Source organism: Talpa europaea (assembly GCF_964194135.1).
Source record: "Talpa europaea genome assembly, chromosome: 6".
NCBI classification, from domain to species: domain Eukaryota; kingdom Metazoa; phylum Chordata; class Mammalia; order Eulipotyphla; family Talpidae; genus Talpa; species Talpa europaea.
Window position 1 is genome coordinate 17801694 of NC_140072.1, and position 21500 is coordinate 17823193.

A 21500-nucleotide genomic window follows, 5' to 3' on the forward strand; every position below is an offset into this window, starting at 1 on the left:
TGGGCAAAGTCAATCAAAAACCCTCTGGAAAGGGGCCTCCCCAGTGGCGCAGCGGTTGAGTGCTGGGTTGCGAAGCTGCCCGCGGCCTCTGCAGCACCAGTTCGATCCCCAGCTGCTCCCTGGCCACCAGAGGAGGGTCCCACATGGCGCGCAGACCTCTCCTGCCGCCCGCTGCTCCCCTCAGCAGTGTACTTCGGTCCTTCTGCCTGCTCTGCTCCCCACTCTGCCTCTGGTGAATTCTCTCGCCCTCCCGCACTTCTGACTGTACCCAGTGCATGTATAAACAAAACGAACAAACAAACAAACAAATAAATAAATAAAACATGCCTCTATTTAAAAAAAAAAAAACCCTCTGGAAAGGATTCACCTTTCCAGATGCCATTAAGGACATTTGCAATTCATGAGAGGAGGTCAAACTATCAACATTGACAGGAATCTGGACCCTTCATGGATAACTTTGAGGGGAAGTGACTGCAGATGTGGTAGAAACAGCAAGAGAACTAGAATTAGAAGTAGAACCTGAAGACGTGAGTGTATTGCAGCAGATAAGGACTTGCTTCTTATGGATGAGCAAAGAACGTGGTTTGCTGCGATGTAATCTACTCCTGGTGAAGAGGCTGTGACTACTTCTGACATGACAACAAAGGATGGAGAATACAACATGAGGTCAGTTGATAAAGCAAGTAATGGCAGGGTTTGAGAGGGCTGCCTCCAATTTTGAAAGAAGCTCAACTGTGGGTAAAATACTAACAGCTTTGTACGCTACAGAGAAATCTTTTATGACAGAGTCCACTGATGCAATGAGCTTCCTTGTCGTCTTATTTTAAGAAGCTATCACAGTCATTCCAACCTTCAGCAGCCACCACCCTGATCAGTCAACCGTCATTAACCTTGAGGAAAGACCCTCACTAACAAAGATTACTAGTTGCTGAAGGCTCAGTGATGGTTAGCATTTTTTAGCAATAAAGTGTTTTTAAATTCAGTTTATATACAACTTTAGATGTAATATTATTGCACTCTTAATAACAGTATAGTGTAAACATAACTTTCATATGTACTGGGAAACCAAACTATTCATGTGACTTTATTGCATTTTAGCTTTCTTGTGGTGGTCAGGAGCCACACCCACAGGGAGCTGAGATGTGCCTGTATTAATAGCAAGTGTCTCCATTCTGAAAGAGGCTTTTTTTGAGGATTGCTCTCCACTGTTAAGATGTTTTTGTTCCTTCACTCTGAATACTGCTTTTAAGGAAGGGTGGAAGTTTCTGCTGTCCCAAAGAAACAGAGTTTGCAAATGACATTCCATCCATAAGCTTGGGAAATTTCTCTGCAGCGCATGGGAAAATGAACTAGCGAGCTCTTCCGGGCCCTCTGAGCAGCCAGGCCACCTTCCAGATGTGCCCTCCAGCTTCTCCAGAATGCCAGGAGCAGCCATGGATTCCAAACAATAGTAGGCTGAAACCCAAAAATGCTTTTTGTGGTCTTGGATCCCTCTGATCAACAACTCAGACTGAAAAGAACTCAAAATTTTCTAACAGACCCCCTTGAAGTTTCACCCCACAATGTCCTAAGTAAGCACTTAGCCTCCCAACTTGTTTAGCAATATTACGGCACTTGAGAATTGCAAAATGCATGGAAGACACATAGCTTTCTTGTTCTCAGGGATTAGTTCTAGTCTCAGTACTGGCAATACCTCCCTAACAACCACATGTACAGGGGAGGGCAGGTGGGTAGACTGCTCTTCACACTAGAAGGCTTCTTAACTAGGAATCTCCTCCCATGCCATGGCTGGCAGAGTATTTTAAACAATCCTACGAAGTTTTGTTCAGAGTCTTCCAGGTAACTGAAACTCTACAAGAACCATTTTCATTATACCATCATTTTATTATACCAACTGTTTACCTACCTTCTTTTAAATAACACTCCTGATTTGCCTTCTTTGGAGTAAAACTGAAGAAACGTGGGATTTGGAAACTGACAGATATGACTTGAGGTTGACCTTGCCCCTTGATAGCTATATGGATTTAGGTAAGTTATTATACTTCCGTTTACCCTGATTTTCTTATCTGTAAAATGAAACTGATATGAAGGCTATTTTGGAGTTTCTTCATAAGAGACTATGCATGCTGCTACAATACTTGTTCCTACAACTGGTCCAACATAGGTATCTATAATTTCCTTCGTCCAAAATCCTATCGTCCCCTAGCCATCCTCCCAGCTAGAAATGTTACTTGGCCTTATAGGATAATTCAGTATTTCATCCTGAAGAGGCTAAGCCACCAGTCTGTATCAGGTTGCTACAGTCTACCATTAATTTTTACCACTGGCAATGGAGACACTAGAAGATGTCCTAGAGAATCTCTAAAGTTCCTAACATACTCCTCCTCACCCACATTATACAGCAACAACTCCATTTTCCCTTCAAAACCAATACAGTAATGCCCTTCTTTGCCTGTTATTTCAGTTACATGAAGAATCCAAAGTGATTATTTTCAACTTCCAGGTTAACTGAACAATTTTGTGTCTACTGGTGGAAGTAAGTCTCCATTGGCTTTCTAAATCAACAGAGCCAAAGTTGTAGAAATAAGAAGCAAAATTTATGTGACTGGGTTCTTCAGTACAGTTGACACGGGAGCAATTGAGACTCCCCTAGGTGGGCTTGGGATAATAGGAGAACACAGAAGAAGCACTTTACACGACATGCCAGCAGAGAGAACATATGTCACCATACCTGGAAGGACAGCCATACTGGTGTTGTCTTTTAGGGGTGTAGAACTGAGTAGACAGTAGATCATTCTCTCCTTACTGTCTCTCAGGGCTGCCCATGAGTGGAGCAATGATGCCAATGCCAGCATATCATTTGAAACACTCTTTATACTGTTGTTTTTTCTCTTTCATTAATTGATCAAAGGGAACTCCCCAAGAGTCTAAGCTACTTACTTGTAGAACTTATTATTTGTACTGTTAGTACTTAGTACTTGCTCAAGCCCAACTTTAAATGTATATAGATTATATATTACATATCATACATTATATAGAATACATTAGCAGTTTGGTTTACCAGGGGTTAGTGTCAGTTCAGAGTTACTTTTCAATAACCTCTGAAAAGTTTAGGTAATTTCAGTTTCTCAGTTCCTAAACCCTTTAGTGAAAGGCCATGAAAGAGATTTATCATACATACTTATAGGCGAGTTGTAGGATCCTTCCACAAAAGGATGTGTCCTGCACTCTAGTCAAAGGACTCCTGTCAAGAGCTGGCTGAGATCGTAGAATTAGGTGATATGGTATGACTACTCAAGTATTTCTATGTTCACAGACCCTGAATTTGTTTTTGATTATATCAATTAAGTGAACCTTTAGTTTCCAATTGCTGCTGTAACAAATTACCACAAACTTAGAAGCTTGGATACAAACTTATTCTATTACACTTCCTGAGATCAGAACTGTGAGAATGGATTTTATGAGGCTATAACCAATGTTTTGGCAGGGCTGCATTTCTTCTGCAAGGTGATATAAATTGGCAAAACCTTGCAAATCTCATCCATTGTCAGATTTTTTATCTGTCCCCTGGGTTTTTTGAGGATTTAACTCTGAATATAGGTCTGGAGGTTATAAAGGTGTTATGATGAGTCTTGCAGTGAATAAGCAATTCTGTAATCCTTCCGAACTGACATTAATAGAGGTCATTACAGAGATTTCAAACAAGGGAAGTTATTTCAAGAATCCTGATCATGGGAATCTACCTAGATGACTCTATTCTAGTTCTCATGTTCCCATTCTTCCCCATCAACGGCCCAACTTTTACAAAAAGACCAAGTGAGTCTAATTCTGCAAATTTACTCTAATTCTGCAATCCATAGTGTCAAATTTTCAGTCTGATTTTTTTAATACATCAGCTTTGGTTACAACTATGAGATAAAAGGTTCTTTTATGGTGGTCATAAAAGCTCCCTGGTTTTCAGACTATGCTTTGAACCAAGAACCTCGAGGTCTTGAGTTTTTTTTCCAACTTTCTTTTTGAAAGTTCTCTAGTTATCAGCCCCACAGTCTTGGAGTTACTCTTCACCGTTACAATACTCCCTGGAAACAGCACTTGGTACCCCAAAGCCATTTTCAAAAGGCACTTTACTTTAGGCAACTACAGTTGGTGATATAAGTAGCAGTCTTTACCATGATACGCCATGGTCTACCAATATCTGTTTTCTCCAATAAATGAGGTCAATACTGCTTCTAATATAGCCATTGTCTGATTTCCCATATTCAAGGGTCTGTTTCTTGGTGGCATATACTTTGTCAGAAACGACCCTCTAAATATTTCAAACAGGAAGGGATAATACCTCAGTGTGAGAGGCTTTCAAAAATATAAACATGATTAAGACCCTAAAAATACAGGGATCTGAGGAAGCTGTTACCAACAATCTCAGGTGTTTAGAGCAGTGAGAGAGAGACTGTTATGGGGTCACCAAGAACACATCTGGATTTCACCAAAGACCATCCTCTGTTCACCACTGTCTTGGGAGAAATAATGGCCTTTGTTCATTTACCTTCCACATTATATGTGAATGACATTCATTGAAAGGAATGTTGCTGTCAGGGATTCTGCAAAATGTTGTTTCAACCCCTGAGATATAGCGAAGAACTCAGAAAAGAAAAAATGATGCTGAGTTTTCAAGAGGTGATTTTGTTTGTAACATCAAAAAGCTATTTCTTTAAGGATTAATGGTGATTTAAAGGGGTAGAGTGGTCACAGATTTATGGTCAACTAATCTTTGACAAAGGAGCAAAGAATATGCATTGGAGCAAAGAAAGTTTGTTCAATAAATGGTGCTGGGAAAACTGGGTTGCTACATGCAAAAGAATGAAGCTTGACAACTACCTTACACCATGCACAAAAACCAACTCAAAATGGATTAAAGAACTAGACATAAGACCTGAAACCATAAAATACATAGAAGGAAATATAGGCGAAACACTACATGATATGCACATCAAAGACATCTTTACAGACACATCACCCAAAGCAGTGATAGTGAAGGCAAAGATAAATAGCTGGGACTACATCAAATTAAAGAGCTTCTGCACAACAAAAGAGACAATAACCAAAACAAAGAGAAACCCCACCGACTGGGAGAACATTTTTGCACACAACACTAATGATAAAGGACTGATCACAAAAATCTACAAAGAGCAGATGAGACTCAACAATAACAAAGACAATAATCCAGTCAAAAAATGGGCAGAAGAGCTAAAAAGAAACTTCTCTGAAGAGGAAATGCGAATGGCCAACAGGCATATGAAAAAATGTTCAACATCACTTGTAATCAGGGAAATGCAAATCAAAACTACCATGAGATACCATCTTACACCAGTGAGAATGGCACATATTAAAAAAAACTAGCAACAACAAATGTTGGCGAGGGTGTGGAGAAAAAGGAACTCTACCGCATTGTTGGTGGGAGTGCAAACTGGTCCAACCACTATGGAGAGCTGTGTGGATATTTATTGACCTACTAAACATAGAACTTCCATATGATCCAGCAATTCTACTCCTAGGTATTTACCCAAATGACACAAAAACATCTATTCCAAAGAGCACCTGCACCCCTATGTTTATAGCAGCACTATTTACAATAGCTAAGCTTTGGAAACAACCCAAATGCCCAAAAACAGATGACTTTCAAGAAGATGTGGTACATATACACCATGGAATATTACTCAGCATTCAAAAAAGATAAACTCATGCAATTTGCAGCAACATGACGGAGCTGGAAGGGATCATGCACAGCTAAATACGCCAGAAAGAAAAAGAAAATTACGGATGGTCTCACTCATAGCAGGAATTTAGAAAACCTAAATAAGGGACCAGGAAAAAGACCAATTATAATAAAGTAAAAATCAAAATCAACAAGCAACTATAAACCAGAGACACACTACAGGGGTGGGTGGGGAGAAGGAAGTGGGACTTTTATGGGGACTATAACCAAGATGAAAATGCATATACTGTGCAAAAATGAAAAATGAAGTAAAAAATATATTTTTAAAAGCTGAAAATTTTAAAAAAGGAAATAAATAACTGTTTAATTAAGCCACAGAGATTTGAAGGTTGTTTATTTTATCCCATAGTTTAGCCAACTCTGACTGATACAAATATTGGTAACAGAAGGAATAAGGGATGTTGCTAAGAATAATCCATGTTGCCATGGCTAAAAGATCACGTAATGGGAAGTGAGGAAACTGATGTGAGAGGACAGAAATATAAGTTATCTAGTGGCAAATCATTTGGTAAAGCACTGATAACAGCCACTTGGGAGACAGACTGTACTCAGTGAACTTGCACAAAGAATTAGAAAACATAACACAAGTTGTTTGTGTTGATTACTGCATTTGGCAAAGAATTGCAAACAATAAAGGCACTCACAAAAGAAATGGCTTCTTTGTTTTGCAAACTGACAAAAGGCGCTATGAGGGTGAGCAGGATTAGGAGAGGCAACTGCTCCTCAACTCCAACCTCAAAGATGAACTTGAGTAAAAATAAAAAGAAGAATTAAAATTAGGCTAGAAGAAAGAATCAAATCATGAGTCATTGTGCTGAAAGTTAACCCCTTTGAATGGATTAAGGTATCCCATTAAAAAACCTGTTATGGGTGTTCCGTTGAGGAAATTCTTTTAACTTGACAAAATAACTCAAGTAAAAAGTGCTAAAAATATGTTTCTCCCATGGAAGTCCAATAAGCTTAAGGTACATGTAATTGCAATTAAGTCAAGAGAAAAACTGGAGTAGAAAGCAAATGTACAAAGTTTCAGAACCATGTCCTAAGAAGGAGATGATTGACTGGATATGGTTATTTGGCACATGTCATTAATTTTAATCAAATTGATAAGAAACTACCAAATTTTTTAGATATCTGAACCACCAAAGGAAGCTTGGGCTTGAGCTAAGAGAGCCTTTGCTTAAAACTTCAAATAACCATTGGAGTCCAAGTATCTACAGATAGCAAGTGGCTCAGGCTGTCTAGTCTCTTTCTTAATGTTCATTTCTGGCCAATGAGGCTGATGACAAGGGAAGACTCTGAAGATGGACCGTCAAGGGCAACAGTGAATGGATTATAGAGTCCTCTCAGAGAACCCAACTGGGATCTAATCTAGAAATGCTTCCTTTAAAATAGTCTCATATGAGGGCCTCCCCGGTGGCGCAGCGGTTGAGCGCTGGGTTGCGAAGCTGCCCGCGGCCTCTGCAGCGCCAGTTCGATCCCCGGCTGCTCCCCGGCCACCGGAGGAGGGTCCCACATGGCGCGCAGACCTCTCCTGCCGCCCGCTGCTCCCCTCAGCAGTGTACTTTGGTCCTTCTGCCTGCTCTGCTCCCCGCTCTGGCTCTGGTGAATTCTCTCACCCTCCCGCGCTTCTGACTGTACCCAGTGCATGTATAAACAAAAACAAACAAACAAACCAGCAAACAAATAAAGCATGCCTCTATTAAAAAAAAAAAAAAATAGTCTCATATGATAAATCCCAAAGGCTTTCCCAAATTTCTCACCCCTTCTCAAAAGCTGTGAAAATACTATTTCTATTTTTAGAATTTCATATTGTATGTTTTTCCAGTTCTCGGAAAAAAAGGTAAAAATACAAACTCGCTCTTGTAGGTAAAATGTCCATCTGTGTAAAACACTATTTTTAAATCTCTGACATGGTACCTTTGTATTACTCTTATTTATATGCATGTAGGTCCCCATTCAAACTGAGTTTCTTAAAGATAGATGCAAACTCTCACTTATCTATGTGTCTTTAAAGACCATAATGGAGCAAGGGCGTTCAAAAATAGCTAACTAAATTAATTTCAGAACTGCTGCAGGTAAATATCTACTGTTAATCATTGTCTTTCCTTTCTGAATGGAAATGTTTATTGCAATTATCCTACCCCTAATTCACTATTGGACAAAGGTTGAGTTATAGGAGGACAGGGGGAGACAATTTGTCCTTTTAGTTCATAAATCTCACAATCAAGATCCACAAATGAACTACATATAGAGATTAGTCTTCACCCAGAGATCTTTGGTTTGGGGATCATCTCCTTTAGGGAGAAGACAGAGACATTCTGGGGAGGAAGGGGAAGAAAATGAATCAAATATTTACTGTCTTGAGAATGAACTGTAATTGACATTACTTTTATTCATCTGTATTTTTTGTTTTCCCATTTTGAGATATATAGTAGAGTTGACCATGTGACTGGTTCTAGGCATCTATTTGGAGCATATGTAATATAAGATAGTGATTGAGGGGCTGGAGTATTAAATTGCTTGCAAATGTAAAACCTTCCTTGCTTCAGCAACTGGCAACATCCCTAATAATGTGTGAATCATTCCAAATGATGTCTGTCAGGTTGGGGTCCTGAATGAGGACAATATAAGAGAATCCTTCATCAGTTTGCAAGAGATATATAGCATGAACAAGAAATAACCTATTTTGCAGTGTTTTTATTATCATAGCGTTACATAGCATATCATGACTGATTTAATGTTCTTATGTGAGTTGCCCAGATTATTTAAAAATCTTCTTTGTTTGTATAATTCAGAAATCTTCCTTGGAAGGCATCCCCGGTGGCGCAGCGGGTTGAACGCTGGGTTGCGAAGCTGCCCACAGCCTCTAAAGCACCGGTTCAATCCCCGGCCACCATAGAGGGTCCCACATGGCGCAGGCTTCTTCTGCCACCCGCTCCTCCCCTCAGCAGTGTGCTTCGTCAGTCTGCCTGTTCTGCTCTCTGCTCTGGCTCTGATGAATTCTCTCACCCTCCCACGCTTCTGACTGTACCCAGTTCTTGTATAAATAAATAAATAAATCTTAAAAAAAAAAAAAACTTCCTTGGAGGATGTCTACCCAAACTCCCAAAGAAAACAGAAATTCCCCCACCCACAATCCCAGTAAAAAACTATACTGCCTGCCTATCCACTCTCAGTAATGGACATTACCAGTTTCTGGAACCTACTGATATTACTTCATATGATAATGAGACTTCGCAGTTGTGATTAAGAATGTTGAGATGGGGCGACTATTCTGGATTATCCAGGTGGGTGCTCAATGTAATAACACATATCCTTAAGAGACAGGCAAAGGGAAAGAAGTTCTACTATAGAAGCCAGAAGACAATGGGATGATCTCTGCAGAGTGAGAGAGATTTGAAGATGCAACTCTACAGGCTTCAAAGATGCAAAAAGAACCAGAAGCCCGGAATGTAAGCAGAGCCACCCTTGAAGTTGGAAAAGTCAGGGTAACAGATTCCATGAGCCTCTAGAGAGTGCACTCCAGCCAACACATTGCTTTGAGGCCAGAGAGACTTATTTCAGATTTCTGGCTTCCAGAACTTTAAGAGAATAAATGTATGTTGTTTTAAGTCTCCATGTTTGTGGTAATTTCTTTGAGTAGCAATACAGAAATAAAACCATGATGAAAAGGACTCCATGCATCTGACCCTTCTGAGCAGCACCCCCAAGCACCTGGAGTAGGCCAGCAGTTGATACCCCCCACACTGTCTACACTGCCTGCAACTGCTGGGAGCTCTCACATCTTCCTTTTACTGCAGAAACACAAGTAGTAACTTCCATTCTTACAGGAATAACCCACAGATTTTAAAATGTGGTTATCTTAAATTCACATCATTTCTCTGGCTTTAAAATATTGGGCAGCTATCACTATTTCTTGTACTAAAACAATACACAATTTGTTAAGATAAAATTTATCACCCTTTCCTTTCAGAAAGTTATACTTGAAATTTGAATTTGAATTTGCACCTGAGCTTCCTGGTCTTTGCATGAAAGACAACAGTTCCAGCTGTTGGCTTCTGAACTAGCCATGTAACAGGATTTGGAATGCCTGTTGACTAGTGTGATTTCTTTAGTTTCTTTTTTCATTAATTTGAAGATTTTAGGAAGAAAAGGAGCAAAAATGTATGAAGAGCAATTCTGATGTCAGGGTGAGACATCAATAGAATCTAGACTGTTCAGTAGTGGAATTTAGAAGCTACAGAAAAGATACATTGGGCCTCCCCGGTGGCGCAGCGGTTGAGCGCTGGGTTGCGAAACTGCGCGCGGCCTCTGCGGCGCCGGTTCGATCCCCGGCTGCTCCCCGGCCACCGGAGGAGGGTCCCACATGGCGCGCAGACCTCTCCTGCCGCCCGCTGCTCCCCTCAGCAGTGTACTTCGGTCCTTCTGCCTGCTCTGCTCCCCGCTCTGGCTCTGGTGAATTCTCTCACCCTCCCTCCCGCACTTCTGACTGTACCCAGTGCATGTATAAACAAAAAAAACAAAAAACAAACAAAGATACATTGAGGATCTGCTCTCCCAAGTAACAAGCATTGAATTTTTTTTAAAACTGAATTTCAGAAGTAAAGTCATTAGGATTTAGAGCTTTGCTTCTTGATGAGTAGGTCTTTGGAACACTTTGTCTTCATTTGTAATATTAATACTGTAAAATAAATTTTCTCTTTAAAAGTAAGCATCATTGCGTACTTCAATGAGACCATCAAGGTCCCAATTTAAATGATGCTGTCCTCCCTTAAAACTTAGTTATGCCCTAAGTCCTTTATCTCTTAGGAAATCTTTGTAGATTTTCTTACCATAGAGCATTTATCTTAACAATTTTGAGAGCAATTTCTCTTATGTTTGCTTAAATGAATTTATGGAGAGCATATCAATAAGCAGGAAATGTGATTGCTTAATAAGTTCTGAATAAGTGTTTCAATTATAGGAAAGATTAAAATGCTGCCTTTTTAATGCTTATATGTATTTGCATATGTGTTATATGATTTAAGTAGCAAATTCTCAGCTGCTAAAATGACTTGACCACTAAGACTTTGGATCCACTTCTTGCCTTACAGCTGCAAAGCAGATGAGGGAATAAAGAGTTTGGTGTCTGATTCTTAAAGTCCAATCCAAGAAACTAAGCAAAAAAGCAAATGTGTCTGGAAATACACTAACAAGGGTCATATCTGAATTTGACGAGTTTGCAAATGAAGTTTAATTTTCACTGAGTTCTCATTTATAAGAAAAAAAGATGCTACATTATATATTGCCTTTTTAAGAAAGATACTAGTCACCTAGTCAAACACATAGGAAATCTCATCATAGTACATGGGTGGGAAGGTAGACTCTCCTATCTTTTCTCCAGTCATCTAAGCTTCACCCATAGTAACATTTCCTAGACATAAAAGAGCCTGCTAGAAACTGATCTGATCCTTATCACCTGCAGTCATATTCCACCTACTCAAAGTTGCCCTCTCTGTTAGCAGAGGCACTACATACAAGTAATTTCTCTCTTTCCAGTTTCCCCCATCACATTTTTTTAATCCTTTTTTTTTTTTTTTTTTTTTTTTTTTGCATAGAAGAACTGAGGTATAGGCCAAGGTGCCGGGGGCGGGGCAGAATAAGTGGATCCACTAAAATACACTGTTAAGGGGAATAGCAGGCAAGACAGGAGAGGTCTGCTGTGCCATATGTAGGTTAGCTCCCTGGCCAGGGATTGAACTCTGGCCCTAGAGGAAAGCACTGAGACAATCCCTAGACCACCAGGGAGGCCCTCCCCTATCACTCTTTTATAAGTGGAGAAGCTCTATGAATTTATAAACATTACTTCTTTGGAAGAATCCTTATCTTCAGGGACTGATTCATAGGCTTTAGCAACACAAAACATCCTGCTATTTTCTTTGCTTTTTCTCATAATCATTCACTAGTGTAATTGGGGCCATGAACTACAGCTAGAAATTGAAACAGATCCACTTTCTCAAAGAAGACATTAAGGACATGTGACTAATCAACAACTGTAGTTTGTAAGAAAATAAGTCTCACTTTCCTTTTAATTCCCATTGTAATTTATGCACCAATTTTTGTATTAAATTTTGTCCTTTATTATTTATTCCAAAGTCACTTTAATTCACCACCTCCTGATTATTTCTCTCAAATTCAGGATGCAAAATAAGCACTAACCATGATAGGGTGAACCAATGAGTCAGAGCCCAGACTTACCTTCACACTCTTGGCTGGCTGACTGCCCTGTGTGCTCTCAGGCTCATAGGCTTCTCCTGTCTGTTCCATTCACTGTCTCCCTGATTGAGCTAGGACTAGCCCTCCAAGCACCATCCTCAAAAGATTATTTTTTTTTAAGATTTATTTTATTTATTTATACACAGAAGAACTGAGGTACAGGCCAGAGATGCGAGGGGTGAGAGGATTCACCAGAGACAGAGTGGGGAGCAGAACAGGTAGATCTACTGAACTACACCGCTGAGGGGAGCAGGGGGAGAAACAGGAGAGGTCTGCCGCGCTGTGTGGGTTAGCTCCCTGGCACTGTGTGGGTTAGCTCCCTGGGCCTACATGGTGGTAGCGCTGAGACTTAACCCCTAGGCAACCAGGGAGGCCCTCAAAGGATTCTTTTTCACCTGAAAAATGCAACATTTTCTTGTGGAATCCACACCTTGCTTGTGATCAGGACTTCATCTCCTCCTCTTTGTCATCTCATTATTTCCTCTTCGAGGTCCAGGTCCTGCCCTTCTTCCTGACTTGTATGTGAGGGCTACACCCCACTCTTCACACTGCAGCAGACCCAGCCCTCTAAAGCCCTGAGCTTAGCATTTTACCCCCTTCTTAATGAAGGTGTCCCTGATGCCACAGAGACCAAATCCAAATTCCTCAACATGAATTTTTTTTAAAGATTTATTTATTTATGCATACAAGAGCTGGGGTACAGGCCAGTGGTGTGGGGGATGAGAGGATCCACCAAGACAGAGTGGGAAACAGAACAGGCAGACTGACTGAAACACACTGCTGAGGGGAGCAGCAGGCAAGACAGGAGAGGTCTGGGCCTCCTCCGGCGGGGCATCGGTTGAGCGCTGGGCTGCAAAGCTGTCTGCAGCCTCTGCAGCACCAGTTCGATCCCCGGCCACAGGCAAGGGTACCATATGGCGCAACAGACCTCTCCTGCCACGCCCACTGCTCCCCTCAGAAGTGCCCTTCGTCAGTCTGCCTGTTCTGTTCCCCGCTCTGGCTCTGGTGAATTCTCTCACCCTCCCGCGCTTCTGACTGTACCCAGTGCTTGTATACATAAATAAATAAATCTTTAAAAAAAAAAAAAAAGACAGGAGAGGTCTGCTGTGCCATATGGGTTGCTCCCTAGCTGGCCGGGAATTGAACTCTGTACTGCAATGGCTGAGGATTGCTTCATAGTGCTGTGCTTACCCCCTTGCGCCACTAGGGAGGCCCTCCTCAGCATGAATTTTGCAGCCTTTTGAGACCTGGCCTCTGCCCCCCTTTGTTTACCACTCAGCATCTCCTTGCTGCCCCTTTGTATTCTTTGCCTCATTGAAATATTTGCCTTCCAAATTACTCATCTCTATTTTCCCCTCCTACTTTTCTATCACATTGGCATAGCGTAAAGGAAGACAAGAGCTAAGATGTGTCAGAAGTTTCCAACTTGACTCATAGAGTGGATGGTGTCATTCATGGAAACATGAGGAGACAACACAGATTTAGGGATAAAAGGAGAGGAGTTGTTTTTGAGACACCTAGTTTTGAGGTGCAAAGGGGTAAATCATAGGTAGAGATACTGAACACACAGTTGGAATGGAAGGTGGGAAGCTGAGGAATGAAGCCAGAACTAAAGAAAAAGGTCCAGTATTTATCAGTCTAAGCAGAAACTGAAGTCAAAGATACCACCATTTAAAAAAAAAAAGTCTGAAGTAGCAAGAGATGATGTAGATGGCAGAACTTAGGATGCAGGCAGAAAAAAAAAAAAGAACCCAAGAATTGGGGGAAAATCATCCAAGAGATAGGAATATAAAAGGGACATAGAAAGGTCAAAGAAGGAGATCGGGATCAAGGTCTGCCAAGTGCAGAAGACTGTCATATGATAAGAATTGGGAAAAGGCTAGTAAATATAAGACATGGAGATAACTGGTGGTGTCTGTTTAGTACATGGCTCTTCGAAGGATGTTCTATATGTTACCTTTCCTGGTTATCCCAACAACACTAGAAGTCATCCAGAAGCTGCCCAAGAACATATAACTGGTCCTCAAGTTTAAGACTCACAGCTGCTAGAACAATGCTTTCAACTACTAAGGTAAACTGCCTCTCCACACATTAGCACATGTGAGCATTTTTTAAAAATGAAAAGCATTCCCAGACTAACAGAGAAAACAATCACAAGATCGATGTAAAGTGATGAGTGCTGTGAAAGGTGATTCCAATGGATCCCAGAGGTAAGTGGCCAACCCAGCTGGACTCCTGGAGGAGCTGAAGCCTGAGCAGCATTGGGAATGATGGAATGAGTTGGCCAGGGTAGAGGCAAGAGCAAGGGCTCTGGGGAGACACTGGGCAAAGCAGTCAACAGAAGCAAAACAAAAGGCAAGCAGGAACAGGTCAATGTGGAGAACTGCAGGAGCAGGTGTGAAGTGGGCTGTGGGAGGAGATGAAGTTGGAAATAGCTCCAAGGAGGGCTCTAAGGTGTCATTAAGAAAATTAAGTTGTATTCTAAGGGTGACTTGGGGATAGAGGGTTTCACTGGAGGACTTCAGGCAAGGGAATGACATAGATCAACTGGCACCACAGACATACCAGTCAACATCAGTGTGGATGGAGGCAGAGAACAGCTAGAGTGCTGTTTCATTATTCCAGGGGAGAAATGATGAGGACTTGAAACTGGGTGGCAGAAGTAAGGATGGAAATGACTCAGTTTCAAGAATTGTAAAAGATGGAATGATATTTTAACAGTTCCTGGGTAACCAATGACACCATCTGACAGACACTGCCACAGTACATGTTATTCTTTATGAGGCTCCAAGATGTCTGCTTGGATTAATCACACCACCGACTTTTCACTTGAAAAACAAGGATAAAAAGAACCTTGCGAGACTTTTTCTTTCTTTAGGACAGTTCATTTTAGTAATGTTGGCGCCTCACCTCGTGGCATCAGGATACTCCCCCTTTCTGTGATTGGCTGTGCTTCTTTTGGCCCAGTGCGCATGACGGCTTTGGCCTGCTTCTTCCGCTTCTGGTCCCCAGCTATAAAGCCCCACCGAAACCGAAAGTAAACGAGACCTGCGATAGCTGAACGAAGAGTGCACGTGTCTCCCTCCGGTGTACCCCTGTTCTTCAGGTCGCTGCTCTCCCCTCGAGAACCTCGTTGACCAGTCCGCGGGCTCGGACATAGTAATCAGCAAATAGAGACAAATGTTAATTTACTTGAGATGTTAACTTCAGTTTCTAAAGTTTATTAACTTGTTGCAGCATATAACTAGATTGTTTTTATTATTCATTTGTTTTTATTTTTCTTAATTGATTAGTGGAAATCTCAGAAGAAATCCTCATTCGTATCTGGGGAAAAACATCTAGAATTCATCCATTTGTAACTGGAAATTCATCAGTCTGTGACATGGAGGCCAACAGGATGTGGCGTTTTAGCATACATTTTTATGAAGTGTGGAAAGACATCCTAAAATCACATACAGTGTTATAAACCAATGTTACCTCAATTGAAAAATGATACAATATAAAATGTTTGAAACAGGAATAGATTGATGATAAACTCTTAAGAGGTGGGCAGAAAAACCAGTAGCAGGGAAAGCATCTGAGGAATATACACAAGAAAAAAATAGAACTTTCGAGTTTTTGACAGTCATAACTTGAGTTTCTCTACAATACACACACGCACACACACACACACACACCCCTAAAGACTGTTATTTAAATCTCATTATTAGTTCTGCAAGTTCTGGATCCCTAAGAGCCCTGACTTATTGGGAGAAGTTAACAAGGGCAGGAGATCCAGAGACATCCCTACACCACAGCACTCTGGTTGAAGATGAACCAGGACCCTCACCAATCTTGTTCAAGCATGTAGAGAGTGACACCCACAGACATTCCAGCCTGTTCCTCCTGCCCACTCAACCCACTCCTACAGAGTATCAGAAAGGCAACCCCAGAAACAAGTAAACATATCTATTCCAACTGAGAGCCTTACTAAGAGAGAATAGTTGGCCTCCAGGCACACAGTAGGTCTAAATAATTTATTAGAATCAATTCTCTTCTCTTTCAGATATGTTGCTCTGTCTTCCTCTATACTTTCACCAGTTAACTTTTATTGGTGGGGATACTCCTCAGTGCTAAAAGAAAATTTCAATCTTGACCCTGTCTTCCTTCCAAACCTCTGTTCAATCCTCTTCCTTCACTTTACCAACCAGACATGAGTTATCATGACATGGCCCTGCTCGATAAATCTTCAATAATATCACAAAGAAAAAAATCCATAGCAAGCCAGGCTCCAAGTTTCCCTGATAGGAGTGCAGGGGATCAGCCAAACAGACCAAGGGTTAAGCTAGACCCAGAGTACATTCTTGCTCACAAGGACTATTTATAAAACCTTGTGTCCTTCAAGTTTTCTTCCACCTTGAATGTACAGACTGTGAGTGAACAAGCAAAACTTTACAGGCACGGCTGATTCCCATCTCTTACTTGTCATGTTCTGATGTTTTATGATGTGTTAAGAAGACCCCTGGCAAAAAGAGTCTGTTTAAATGCCTTTTATTTTTTTGTTGTTTGTTTGTGATATATCAAGCCAGAGGATGTGTGTAACCCGATCAACCCAGTAAAAAATTTAATCCCTTCTATTTTTATGGCCTTCCAGGAAAAATTCCATTTAGGGGAAAAGTAATAACTTTAAGAAGTAATTCTCAAGCATTTTATGTACATATTACCAACAAGGGGGGTCCAGTCTAGTCAGGGGTCTCAACTCTAAAAGTTTTCCTAATCATTTTTGTTTGGAAAGTGGTGTGTTGGAGTATTTTGTAGGCAAATGTTTGGGCAGTGGATGGGGTGGAAGAGACATAGAGAATGTGTGTGTCTGTGTCGGGAAGGGGTGAGGAAAAGACCAGGTGTGAAGGGCTGTCCCGTGTGCCACTAGGGTGCCATTGTCCAGGGCTTTGGCCCAATGAAGCCGAAGGTCGTTTGCCACCACATCTCTCAAAGAGTAATCAGTTAAACTCACAATCCCCTGTGGGCCTCACAGCAAGCCCATGAAGTGGGGATATCACATATTACAGTCCCCACCTTCCAGATGGGGGGATAAAGCTGAATGCAGCTAAGTGATTTACTCAGAGCCACAGAGTAACAGGCAGCAGCTTTGACCTAGTTGCTTCCCACCTGTTATCTACTTTGGTTCCTGCCCTGTGCATGGGTCAAACGACCTTCTAGGAGAGGTTTGTTCCCACTATAAACATCCCTCTGGCCTCCCCTGCCCCAGAGGAAGGTGATCATATTGAAACAACCTCCTCTTTCTTTATCTTGCCCGCTTCTGTCTATAGAAGTCTTTCATTTTGTAAAAGACTTTGCAGCTCCTCTCTCTCTCTAAATGGATGCTGCCTTGTCATGAATCACTGAATAAAACCAATAAAATCTTCGAAATGTAGTCAGATGAATTTTGTTTAACATGAGTCAGTTTCAGTTTGTGATCAAAACAATTTTTCTCTCTTTTCGAGCTTTTTTTTTTTTTTGGTAGTTCTAATTTTACTTGGGTTTTTTTGTTGTTGTTTTGTTTTTAAAAGATTTATTTTTATTTATTTATGCATACAAGAACTGGGGTGTAGGCCAGAGGTGTGGGGGTGAGAGAATTCACCAGAGACAGAGTGGGGAGCAGAACAGGTGGATAGACTGAAATATACTGCTGAGGGGAGCAGTGGGTGAGACAGGAGAGGTCTGCTGTGCCATGTAGGTCAGCTCCCTGGCCAATGATGGAACTCATGCTGCAGTGGCTGGCGACAGCTTGACAGCACTGAGACTTTAACCCCTGTACCACCTTCAGTTGTTTGTTGTTGTTTTTTTATTAAGCATATTATGATGGGGGAGACTATCTGGAAAAACTATTGAAAGCTTGGAAATGAATGGGAAAAAGATTAATGGGTAACCTCAGCCTTTCCATCTCTTTAAGCTATTTTACAACTAGGTAAATTGTTTAGAACTAAGAGCAATGCAAATAACACTTTTCTGGGCCTCCCCGGTGGCGCAGCGGTTGAGCGCTGGGTTGCGAAGCTGCCCGCGGCCTCCCTCTGTGGCGCCGGTTCAATCCCCGGCTGCTCCCCGGCCACCGGAGGAGGGTCCCACATGGTGCGCAGACCTCTCCTGCCGCCCGCTGCTCCCCTCAGCAGTGTACCTCGGTCCTTCTGCCTGCTTTGCCTCCCGCTCTGGCTCTGGTGAATTCTCTCACCCTCCCGCGCTTCTGACTGTACCCAGTGCATGTATAAACAAAACAAACAAACAAATAAATAAAAGCATGCCTCTAAAAAAAAAAAAATAAAAAAATAACACTTTTCTGTTGTTATGTAAATTATGTCTAGTGGAGTGACAATCGCTTGTCATCCCCCTCTCCTCGTGTAGAAAAAGCCAGATTTCAAATTTTAAATGTTTTTTTGGCTATTCTTGCATGTGTCCCTTCCATCCAAATATATCTGATTTTAATATTCCTTTTGGCATTTTCACTGGCATTACATCAAATGTATAGATAAATTTACAAAAAGATACCTTTATGGAATTGAGTCTTAATGTCCAAGAGTAAAGTATGCCTTTCCATTTATTAAAATCTCTTGTGTCCTTCAATTTAATACAATTGCATGCTAGAGTTTAAATTTTCTTTTAAATAAACCTACACTTTTTAGGTGTATGTAGGAGTATTTTTTGGATTTCCTGCTTCTCTAAATGGGTCCTTTTCTTCCAGCCCCAAAGACACAATTCATAATTAGTTTAAGCCAAGCAGGATGGTCCCATTTCTCTTTCCATTCTGTGCTTTTCCAGCCGACTGAAACATGAGGAGACATAGGAAGGGTATTCCTCACTGAACTTTAGTAGATCATACTATCTGCTCAGTTCTTATAGCACTTACCTTTCTACTTTTAGATTACTGATTGAATTCCTGACACCAATTCTTCACCTCTCTCTCACTTTGCCCTTGGACTCTGCAGATTCTTTTATCAGTACATCAATGGTAGACTCTTCTCCTTCCCTCGAATTTGGGTTTAGCCATATGACTTATTGTAGCCAATGAATGTTAGAAGAGCTGATGCAATTAGAAACTTGAAAAAGTACTTGTGTGTTCCAGGCTCCCTCATTTCTATTTTATTTGTCATAGAACATGACCAGGCTAGTCTCTAGTGGAATGTGACAGCCTCATGAAGTTGAGTTGAATCATCCCAGCCAAAGTCACCATCAACCAACTAGCCTCCAGTCAACCAGTTAGTTGACCAGAGACATGTGAGATCACCAGAATGACCTAGCCAGCACAAAGCCTCATGACAGTGTGTAAATGGTTTATTTACATCTCTAAGGTGGACAGTAATATGTCACTCAGCAATAGTTACATGATTGCATTTCCATATGCGAGTAATGAACCAGCAAAAAGAGAAATTTGTAAATTCCCATTTACGTTGCACCAAAAGAATAAAATACCTAGATATAAATTTAACCAAGGAGGGCCTCCCCGGTGGCGCAGCGGTTGAGTGCTGGGTTGTGAAGCTGCCCGCAGCCTCTGCAGTGCCGGTTCGATCCCCGGCTGCTCCCCGGCCACCGGAGGAGGATCCCACATAGCGCGCAGGCCTCTCCTGCCACCCGCTGCTCCCCTCAGCAGTGTACATCGGTCCTTCTGCCTGCTCTGCTCCCCGCTCTGGCTCTGGTGAATTCTCTCACCCTCCCGCGCTTCTGACTGTACCCAGTGCTTGTATGTATGTATGTATGTATGTATGTATAAATAAATAAAGATGGAATTTCAAAATACTTTTAAAAAAATAAATAAATATATAAATTTAACCAAGGAAATAAAAGAACTGTTCACTGAAAACTATAAGACACAACAGAAAGAAATTGAAAAGATACCAAAAAATGGAATATATAACTCATGAATTCGAAGAATTAACTTAATAAATGGTCATTATACCTAAAGCAAAATATAGATTCAATGCAGTCCTCATCAAAATCATAAGGGAACCTTTTTTTTAAAAAGATTTATTTATTTAAGCATTCAAGTACTGGGGTACAGGCCAGAGGTGCGGGGGATGAGAGGATTCACCAGAGACAGATTGGGAACAGAACAGGCAGATTGGCCGAAATACACTGCTGAGGGGAGCAGCGGGCGGGCGAGACAGGAGAGGTCTGCCATGCCATGTGAGCCACCTCCCTGGCTGGGGATCAAACTCATGCTGCAGTGGCTGCGGAGAGCTTCATAGGTTGTGTCTTAATCCCTTGAACCGCCAGCGAGGCCCATAAGGGAACCCTTGTACACCATTGCTGGGCAAGCAAATAGGTGCAGCCACTATAGAAACAGTAAGAAGATTCCTCAAAATTATTAAGAATAGAAATATCATATGATCTACTAATACCACTTCTGGATATTTTTCCGAAGAATATAAACTCCCATGTTCATCACAACATTATTCAAAATAGCCAAAAGTTGAAAACAACCTAAGTGCCAGACCACAGATGAATGGATAAAGTAGATATAAAACATATGGATAGGTAGAGTATAGAATATTATTCAGCTATAAAATTTAAGATAAAATGCCACTATTCTCAACAACATAGATGGAACTAGAAGGAATTATCCTTAGTGAAATAAGTCAAACAGATAAAGATAAGCACTATGACTTCACTCATATGTGGTAGATAAAGAAATGAATAAAGTAAGTAATAAAGCAAACTTGTAAACTGTAAGAACAAAACATTGTTAGCAAAAGGGAAGGAGGAGGCAGGGGTGAATAAACAGAATAAATGAGGGTGAACTGTGATGGAATGAAAACTAGAAATCCAGTAGTAAACATAATGCAGTATATATAGATACTGATTTAAAAGGCGCTACACTTGAAGCCTATATAAGGTTATACACACATATATTCATATATGTACATATATATGGCTTTGTACAGAGAAAGTTATTTGATACATACACCTTTGTAAGTATGTATATTGCTTTTTCTGTGTCTTTATATATCTTCGACTCCAATTTATAAAGGAGAAATCATGATATTTATATTACCTGCTACTATTCTTTTTATCAAGTCTATCATTCTGTAAGTTTTATATCATCCTCCCTAAGTGCTTGTAATTTCTTTGAGCATTGTGAGTTCTTTGAAATCTTGGGGACATGTTTAGTCACTATCTTATCTGGTCAGTTTTCTTGGGAGGGTCCTCATCTTTTTTTTCCTGTTCTTTTCCTCACTTTTGTGCTGCAATATAGACTGTGAACTCATTCCTTTTTTATGATTATTTGTTTTGAATGACATGAGTTCTTCCTGGATCAGCAGTTTTCAGGAAGTTTCAGTTGAGGAGGTTGCAAGGTAATTTTGAGCTAACTATGGGGGTGACGGGGAGAAGGATAGTGGGAGCAGGGAGGAGTTGCCATAGCTTCTACTTGCTAGATAGCAAAGCTAAACAACCATAATCTCTCTTCTCCATCCTGCCTCAGTGTCAGGATGCTTACTACCAG